At 41.2% G+C, this 6,531-nt stretch overlaps 1 protein-coding gene and 1 long non-coding RNA gene across 7 annotated transcripts in view; one reads left to right on the top strand and one right to left on the bottom strand.

Moving 5' to 3' along the window:
• DEUP1 (deuterosome assembly protein 1) overlaps positions 1–753 on the bottom strand; it is an 82,860-nt gene extending 82,107 nt beyond the window's left edge. For 2 of the 4 annotated variants that reach the window (XM_040489611.1, XM_040489613.1), the window contains exon 1: positions 622–753. The gene's annotated coding sequence lies outside the window, so the exon portion shown is untranslated. The remainder of the gene's footprint in view (positions 1–621) is intronic. The other 2 variants (XM_040489612.1, XM_040489614.1) reach the window with 1 other exon arrangement.
• The window catches only part of LOC121039415 (uncharacterized), an 18,515-nt gene continuing 12,016 nt past the window's right edge, over positions 33–6,531 (top strand). For all 3 annotated transcript variants that reach the window (XR_005794756.1, XR_005794755.1, XR_005794754.1), the window contains exons 1-2: positions 33–169; positions 2,189–2,336. This is a non-coding gene — a long non-coding RNA (uncharacterized LOC121039415). The remainder of the gene's footprint in view (positions 170–2,188; positions 2,337–6,531) is intronic.

Genomic DNA, 6,531 nt, shown 5'->3' with positions numbered 1-6,531 from the left:
CCCGCCGCCCGCCGCTCGCCACCCGCCGCCGCGCTCCCGCCGTCCGGGTCCGCTCGCCCCGCGGCCGCCGAGGCCGTTAGGGCCTCTCCCTCCCCGCCAGCAGCCGGCCCTCCGCGCCGCCACTGGTTGCCATGGGGACGCGGCCGGAACAAGCCGCCGCCGCGGAGGGGTAGGGGGATGGGCTCGGCAGCGGCGGGGCCGGGAGTCGGGGGGTGGGGCGGTGGGGCCCGGGTCCTCGCTGGCCCGCAGTTACGGGTCCAGTGTGTGCTCCCTAGACCGAAGGCTCCTCAGGACCGCATTCTGGGTCCTTTCCCCTTCGGGGCTGTCGCTGCCCAGCCCAGGGTCCCAAACCCGACAGGGGTCTGAGAAATATTGTTGAACGGACGGACGAAGGGAAAGAGTATATATACACAGCTGAGGGGAGAGGAAGTTTCTGCGTCCGGGTTTCTTAAATGCCCCTGGCCCTCCTTCCTCTTACCTACATTTGAAATGGTATAAAAAATGGAATAGATTTGGGGTAAAGAGAACTGCCTTTCTCTTCGCCAGCTGCGAAAAGCTGGGGTTTTTAAAACTGCATTGCTGAGTGCCCGGCTCCTCTAATCGTCCTATCAGCAACCGTACCTGCCTTTCCCATAAGGCGCACTGGGTTCTTAGCACAACTCTGCGAGTTAGGCGGAGCAGACAGGATTGCCTCCCTTTTTAGGGAGGAGGAAATAGCTCCTAAGCCAGGGAAGGTGGACGGAACCGAGTGACTGATTCCAAATTCTTTTCTTTTTTCACTAAATTCCAAGACTAATTGATGATAGAACTCTGTCTCGTAGCTCTGATTTCAAAGAAATAACAGGAAAGAATATATGCATACATACATGTACACACATGTGTATATTCTATAGATGCTTTGAATAATATTTTTCAGCACTTGAATTTATTTGGAAAATATTTTTGCATCGATTTTAGGAGTAGGAGCCTTTTTCAAAAATCCAGTTGATTAACATCTAATTCTAAAGTCTTTTCTTTACACTCCACTTTCATAACATTAACATGAATTTGTTACTTAAAATGACTAGCAATTTAACGTTGACCCTAATCCCTCCACCCAGGTTCCATTTGAATTTCAAAAAAAACATTTACTATTTCTTGACAAATTGAGTTTCACAGATGAATTGTGTAAAATAACTTAGGTTATTAGTTCTAATATGTGTTTCATAGCTGTCATTATGATTGAATGAAGACAGTGACCGTTTCGTCTTAACTTGAAACTTTCCATTATTCTGAAAACCTTCAGTCATATTCTTAGTTCTTGTCGAAACTCAATGGGTCAGTGTATTTATTCTGACCCAAAGAAGGGAAAATGGAACTAGGAACAAAATTTCATGAAGTTTCAGGATGCCCAATATCACTCACACTGAGTAGTGCTTTACCATTGGTAAGTGCTTTCATGTTGGTTATTTCCTTTAGATGCTCAGAAGTACCATGTGACATGTGTGTAACAGGTGTTATTAGGGCTCCTTTTAGCAGATTACCTTAGAATCATGGATATGTCCAAGGTGATACATCCAGTTCCAGTGTGGTTAAGATAATGAACCTAGATTGTCTTATGCCAAATTCAGTGCTTCTCAAACTCTGTCCAAAAGTTAAGGTTGAGTAGGTTTCTTGAGCGGTCGGAATCTTGCATAGGTAACTGTAGATACGTCTAAAGCCACATTTTCACAAGAAAGAATAGGTGTGGGCAGGGCTTGCAAAGCATAAATGTGTGAGAATTCACATACTGTGATGGAGTTTAAGACAATTTAAATATAGAACAGAAACACTCTGAGGGACAGCTGGGTGGCTCAGTTGGTTAGGCGTTTGACTCTTGGTTGCGACTCAGGTCATGATCTCAGGATTCGTGGGTTCAATCCCCTTTGCACTGCACTGACAGCACGGGCCTACTTGAGATTCTCTGTTTCCCTGTCTCTCTGCCCCTCCTCTGCTTGTGCTCTCTCTCTCTCTCTCTCTCAAAAATAAATAAACATTAAAAAAAAACCAGTCCATTCAATTTAATAGGAATAAAGGTTTTCATTTCAGGGTGCAAATTAAGGCTTAAAATACAAAGACCTACCTTCCCACCACCTCACCCCCAACACTTTGCAGAAGTAACTGCAGATTGCAATTTACCTGAAATGTACCTATTATTATATCTTTCCAGATGAAATTGTTTTGGAAAGGATGAGGAGAGCATCCTGAGTCTAAAGGAGAAGTTCCTGAGTCTAAAGGAGTGGAAGAGTGTGACCAGAGTGCTGGTATGAGATGGCAAGAGAGCTCAACCCTGAAAGAGAATTAGAGGACACAGCAAGGTCAGAATAAGATAAAAAATATAACCAGAAATGGTCAAAAGAGAATATAGAAGACATGTATGTCTGAGGAATGAGAATGACCCATGGAGGAGAAGCTAATGGATCAATTATATACAATAGACAATAATCATAGCCATAGATTGAACCTGAAAAATGGAAAAAACTGTAATTAACAAAATAGTTTTCATGGCAAAACTTACAATGGCGGCACAGAAAATAAACACACACTTTAGCGTATGCAAGGTTGTATAAATTAGCCTAATGTCTGTCCTTTTAACAAGGGAAGTATTTATTTTTTTATCTTCTTCAAAAGAAGGTTCGGGGCACCTGGATGACTCAGTCAGTTGAGCATCCAACTTCACTCTGGTCCTGATATTGCAGTTCATGAGTTTGAGCCTTGTGTTAGGCTCTATGGTGACAGCTCAGAGCCTGGAGCCTGCTTCGGATTCTGTATCTCCCTCTCTCTCTGCCCCTGCCCCTGCTCACACTCTGTTTCTCTCTCTCTCTCTTTCTCAAAAATAAATCAACATTAAAAAAATTTTTTAAAGAAGGTTCAAAAATTACATATTTTTGTAATAAAAAGCTAAGTTTATATTATCCAGGAAAATATTTTAGAAGAAAGTTTATAATCAAACCTAAGTCTATATTATCCTTGGAAAATATTTTAGAAGAAATTTTATAATCAAATCAAATAATCATAGAACTGGAAGAAACCATATAGGTCCCCCCAGTCCAACCCTTTTATTTTACATAAAGAAACTCAGACCCAAAGCGATAAAATGATTTGACTACTTTCATTGCTAGTTAATGACAAAAATAGAGATTAGAACCCAAGTGTTTTTTTCTTATTATATCACGCTACTTCCAAAAACAGACATGTATGTCTGAGGAGCTAAGAAAGGAGCTAAGGAATTTTCTAGAGATACTTAAAAAAATATCCTAGTTGAGAAAATAACTATTCAGGAAGAGGAAATTCAGTCTTTAGAACCAAGATCACCCTCGGGACAACACCGTCCAGGGGAAATATAATGCAAACCACTTACGTAATTTTAAATATTGTAGTAGCCAATTTAAAAAAGCAGGTGAAGTTAATTTTAATCATATACTTATTTAACTCAATATATCCAGAGTACCATTTCAACATTTAGTTACTAAAAAAATTACTGAGATGTTGTACATTCTTTTTTACCATACGAAGTGTTGAAAACTTGGTGTTTATGCTTACAGCCCAACCAGTTCGTAGAGCTGTACTCGAGTGTTCGATTGCCACACATGACTGGTGGCTCCCATACTGGACAGCACAGTCCCAAAATACAGGTGACTGGTCAGTGTGCCAAAGCCCTTCATTGAGTGTAAAGGGTCGTGCAGTGTGAGAGAGTTTAAATTATTCGCATGTGATTTGAGAGGGACTATGGAAGTCTCCTCCTATCAAAATCCTCATTGAGGGGCACCTGGGTGGCGCAGTCGGTTAAGCGTCCGACTTCAGCCAGGTCACGATCTCGCAGTCCGTGAGTTCGAGCCCCGCGTCGGGCTCTGGGCTGATGGCTCAGAGCCCGGAGCCTGTTTCTGATTCTGTGTCTCCCTCTCTCTCTGCCCCTCCCCCGTTCATGCTCTGTCTCTCTCTGTCCCAAAAATAAATAAAAACGTTGAAAAAGAAAAAAAAAATAAAAAAAAATCCTCATTGATTTTCTCTGGGTTGGAAGAGGGATCGGACGTCTCAAGGGAAGCGTGTAGCTCAGACACTTAGCCAGGCAGGGAGAGGCCTTTCAGCGCGTTACAGTTCACAGTGCTATCCATTCTCTAGCCCTAGCGAGGGCTGCTCCCCCGAAGAGAATTCAGACTAAATGGGAGGGCCTTACCTCTTAGTTTCAGCTCTCGGGGGCCCAGGTGCCAAAGGAATGTGTCTTCCTGACCCTGATGGGAGTTCTAAACAGCAGGTCTCACTGTAGAAAGCAAAACCAATTTTTTTGGGGAAATGCCAATCATATTTTTTTCTTGTACTTTGCTTTCTTATAGTAGACCCTTAGTGTTTTGGCACTATGGTTTCGAAAAGTTAAGGGGAACTGAAGATTCTGTGCAGTTTTGAGCTAAAGTTTTATAGAGGAGACAGCTTATTCCCTGGGCTCAGGCATGGCAGGGGCAATGTTGAAGTGAAGGGTCCCCAGTGGGGAGAACAAATTTGCAGCCAGGGGTCAACTCTTTCCAGAAGCTCATCTCTGTTGAAGCTTTTCAAGTCCCGAGCTAATATGATAGTGAGAAATTATTGGGTCAAAGTGTAGGAAAGGGCAAGAACTTAGAGAAGTCGGCCAGGCACTGAATGCTGCTTTTGCCTGAAAGGCATCTGATGCTCTGGAAGGAGGAACTACAAAACTGAGCAGCAGTTTTATTGGTCTAAGGAAGCACAGGGGACAAAAGACAAAACCTGGGCGCTCTCCAGGTAGGGAGTTCTACCTTAAAATGGAACCCCACAGGCTTTGCCCTCAGGAAAACGGTCAAGTGGAAATAAATGAGTACCCTCACTGACTTGCAGCCCAGCTTTGGATCACCTGGGTAATTCGGGGCACCCTCAATCTCTGAGCATGGATGAGGCATTATTGGACTGGTAGATCAAGAGACATTGAGGGGACACCTGGGTGGCTGAGGTCATGATCTCACGGTTCATGGGTTCGAGCCTTGTGATGGTCTCTGTGCTGACAGCTCAAAGCCTGGAGCCTCCTTCAGTTTCTGTGTCCCTCTCTCTCTACCCCTCCCCTGCTTGTGCTCTGTCTCCCTCTCTGTCTCTCAAAAGTAAATAAATATTAAAAAAAAAAAAAAAAAAAAAGAAAGACACATGGAGGAAGCAAGCAAAAATTTTCTTTGGTTAAGATTAAAATCATTCTAGGCCTCAAATTATTCCCAAGAATAATTTCTCAAATCAAATGACCAGAACATACCTAAATGTAATCCAGGGCCAGTAAACAAGATACCATCAGGGAAAAACAAGAGAAACTACAGACCACAGAAACAGAACCACAGAAGCCTTAGATACTGGAATCAGACAAAAATTATAAAACTATGAATAGCATGTTTAAAGAAACAAATGACAAAATTGAAGAAATCTTTAGGGAGAAGTAAGTATAAAAACTGACTTGACATATGTGAAAAGGAACCAAATAGAAATTAAAAAAAAAATTACAACCAAAATTAAGAACATAACAGATGTGTGTAATAGTAGTTTGACACAGCAACAAAGAGAATTTGTGAACTAGACAATAGATCAGAAGAAAGTTTTCAGATAGTAGAGAGAAAACAAAATAATGAAAAATATTTTAAGATGAAAGTTTACAAGTTTAGCACTTTAATATAATTACTTGTTGTTGAAAATAAGATAGATTATGTACATGAACACATCTAGTACATGCCCTAGCATAGAGTGGGTACTCAACAAGTATTTGTTTAATTTGAAATAAAATAAATTTAATTTGGTTAATTTGCAAATCATCTTTGCCATTTTTCATAATTTTTATAATTACCTTTTCTGTGTCAAATGTTCAAGGTTCTCTTAATTTTTAAACATATTAATCATAGTCATTTTTTATTTTGTGTTTTATGATTCCAATCTCAAAATTTTCAAGATCTATTACTGCTAGTTCTTACCATGTTGTCTTAGTTTTGTGTGTGTGTTTTATGACTTTTGACTATGAGATAATTTGGGGGGAGGAATTTATTTCTGAGACATCTTTGAAACCACATTGAGGTTAAATTCTTCCAGAGAGGATTTACATCTGCTTTTGGAGGTTCCTTGGGGCATACTCAATCCAGAACCACTCTACATTAAATTCTTCACAGGAGACTTTTCACACAACACGGGTAATATGAATGAATGAAAAATAAGTGTAGGGACAACTTATGATACAAATTTCCAGAGAAAGAATTTCCTTTCACCCAGGCCAAAGTCAAGATGGGTATGTTTTCTGCTGTTCCATTTTTGTGACTTAAAAAAAAAAATAAACCTTGGGACACCTGGGTGGCTCAGTTGGATGAACATCCAACTCTTGATTTTGGCTCTGGTCATGATCCCAGGGTCGTGGGATCAAGCCCCCTGTCAGGCTCTGCACTGAGTATGGAGCCTGCCTAAGATTCTTTCTTTTCTTACTTTGCTTGCTTTCTTCTTTCTTTCTTTCTTTCTTTCTTTCTTTCTTTCTTTCTTTCTTTC

This window comes from Herpailurus yagouaroundi, unplaced genomic scaffold (genome assembly GCF_014898765.1).
Source record: "Herpailurus yagouaroundi ecotype Mexico unplaced genomic scaffold, PumYag 180, whole genome shotgun sequence".
Lineage (NCBI taxonomy): Eukaryota > Metazoa > Chordata > Mammalia > Carnivora > Felidae > Herpailurus > Herpailurus yagouaroundi.
The sequence above is the reverse complement of the archived record's forward strand: the minus strand, read 5'-3'. Positions and strand labels throughout refer to the sequence as shown.